This window comes from Nomascus leucogenys, chromosome 11 (genome assembly GCF_006542625.1).
Source record: "Nomascus leucogenys isolate Asia chromosome 11, Asia_NLE_v1, whole genome shotgun sequence".
Classification (NCBI taxonomy): Eukaryota; Metazoa; Chordata; class Mammalia; order Primates; family Hylobatidae; genus Nomascus; species Nomascus leucogenys.
Genome location: NC_044391.1, coordinates 42,576,478 through 42,579,309, shown reverse-complemented (window position 1 = coordinate 42,579,309; position 2,832 = coordinate 42,576,478). Strand labels below are relative to the sequence as shown.

The following is a 2,832-nucleotide window of genomic DNA, read 5'->3' as shown; positions in this document are numbered from 1 at the left end:
TGCCATGGATAATTGGCAAAAAATGTAGTCACTGCAAGACTGATCTAAACAACAACATACAACAACAACGGTAACAGTAACAATACAGCAATCATGTTTCTCTATGTTTGTAACCTTTCATTTCTTTATTTTCTGGTAAATAGAGTTCAACTCCTGAGTATGATAGTGAACCCAGGAAGAATCTCGACTTTGTCCACATTTTGTAATTTTTATCTTTCAAATTAACCTACACTTTAAATCAAATACCTTGTATATTTTCCCCTGACTGGCTTTTCCAAATGTTTCACAATATTCCATGCTCTGGACAGTTATAAAAATATCTTAACAAATGCAAATCTAATCTTGCCAATCCCATCCTTAAAGCCCCTTAGTGGTTGTCCTTGGGATGAAGCCTAAATTTTGAGCTGTTTATTCCTACAGCCTTTTCTTTAACATTCTCCCAGGATGCTGTAGCTTCAAATCTCCTAATAAGCTGTGCTAACTCTCACTTCTGGACTCTGGAACATGCTATTCCCTTTGCCTAGAACATTTTGTTTCCTAGTTCTTTTGGCTAACTCCTTTTCATCATTTAAATCTTAATATAATCTTCACCATCTAAAGGAGGCTTTTCTTGAGTTTCTGCTTGATGCTCCTACAGCTTGTGTTTATAGAAACTTAGTAGTTGTCACCCACATTTGGACTAAATCTTACTCTGATTAGTACATACAGTTTTGGATAAACTAATTCTGTCTTCCACAGGAGGCCTGCCTGCCTCTGCTTGTGCTGCCACCATGTCTCCAGTGATCCCTGAAAAGTTCGAGCATATTTTGTGAGTACTTGATACCAACATCGATGGACAGTGGAAAATAGCTTTTGCCATCACTGCCATTAAAAATGTGGGTTGAAGATACACTCATGTGGTGTTGAGGAAAGCAGACATTGACTTCACCAAGAGGGCAGGAGAACTCACTGAGGATAAGGTGGAATGTGTGATCACCATTATGCAGAATCCATGCCAGTTCAAGATCCCAGACTGGTCCTTGAACAGACAGAAGGATGTAAAGGATGGAAAATATAGCCAGGTCCTAGCCAATGGTCTGGACAACAAGCTCCATGAGGACCTGGAGTGACTGAAGAAGATTCGGGTTCATAGATGGCTGCGCCACTTCTGGGGCCTTTGTGTCCGAGGCCAGCACACCAAGACCACTGGCTGCCGTGGCCATGTCGGTGTTTCTAAGAAATAAGTCTGTAGGCCTTGTCTGTTAATAAATAGCTTGTATACCTTAAAAAAAAAAAAACCCTAATTCTAATGAACTCACATTTTTATGCAGCTAAAAAATTGATTAATATGATTATTTTTTGCGTTTAATATACTTTTTGTCACCAAAAAAAAAACAAAGAGGAAAAAAATAAACAGCCCACACATTGCTGAAACAGTGGCTCAGAGCCCCCATTATATTATTACTGCTGTCCTTATGAAATTTCATGGAAATGAAGATGGAGATACTCAGAGGCATTTCTTAAAAGATTAAGGTCTCATTTGTCTTATCTATATAAGAAAGTAAGTTTAAAAGTCATGTGTCTGTTCTATATGTTGATAATGCTTTCCAAACTTCGTTTTTGTTAAAAGGCTAATTTTTCTTTTCTAATAACAACTTTTGAAGTGAAGAGTTTTGTAATAATGGTTAAAAATGAACTCTATGTTTTCTTCAATTATAATTATGTGGTAAACTTAATGAAGTAATTGAAAATACCTACAATCCTTACCAAAGAAGGCAACTTTTGACTTAAAAGTTTCTCTATTCCAGAGTCAGTAGAACAACTGGGCCTACCAGACCTTCAAGCTCTGGGGATAGGCCAACTACTTCCAGCATGATGCAAGAGAATTTGAGTGATCATGTTCTCTCTTTGCCCAAGGATGGGACATATCTAGCATGTTCTGGGTGCTTAAAAGAGAAGTTAATTCAAGACATGTATTGATTGTCTTAGGGGATTGCACTAAGATTACTGGGACATTCTTTATGTAACATTATATGGCATGATGGTAGTTATTTATTTATTTATTTATTTGAGACGGAGTTTTGCTCTTGTTGCCCAGGCTGGAGTACAATGGTGCGATCTCGGCTCACTGCACCCTCCGCTTCTGGGGTTCAAACAATTCTCCTGCCTCAGCCTCCTGAGTAGGTGAGATTACAGGCAACCGCCAGCAAGCCCAGCTAATTTTTTGTATTTTTAGTAGAGACGAGGTTTCACCATGTTGGCCAGGCTAGTCTCAAACTCCTGACCTCAAGTGATCTACCCGCCTCGGCCTCCCAAAGTGCTGGGATTACACGTGTGAGCCGTCAAGCCCAGCCGGTAGTTTACTTCTTGCCCTGTAGTTGTTTTTTCATGACAATGATTTGAAATATTTTTAGTTTAAAAAAAAAAGTCATCTCAGAATAAGCACTGACCCACAAGTGAGTTTGCCAATATAGGTGCTGTAAAAGCTTTAAAAGAAAAGAGTTGCCTCTCCATAGTGTAGTTTCCCTTTAATTTAAGCTCTATAAAGCAAAATCATGAAAAAACAATGGTGCTTTATTAAAGAGTAAAGAAGGCCCTACATCTCCTTTTGTGGTAGATGGAAGGAGTGTACAAGTTACTTTCCTCTCTGCATGTAAGTTATAATTGTTTAGAAAGGGATCATGGTTTTATTTTAAGTGTTTTCCCATGAACTCTTAACATTTGGTCTATTTTGCAAAGACTGTCTTTCCTCTGTCTTGTAGAGGTTCATACCTGCATTATCAGCAGCAGCCATTTCCCAGTGGACCAACCTGTCTTCATCCAGGGAAGGCTGGGACACTTGCCATGCTTCAA

The 2,832-nt window shown here is 38.7% G+C and overlaps 1 pseudogene; it reads left to right on the top strand.

The window, feature by feature from the left end:
* The first annotated feature begins 770 nt into the window (after positions 1-770).
* Positions 771-1,223, top strand: LOC100583188 (annotated as a pseudogene).
* Positions 1,224-2,832: the final 1,609 nt, after the last annotated feature.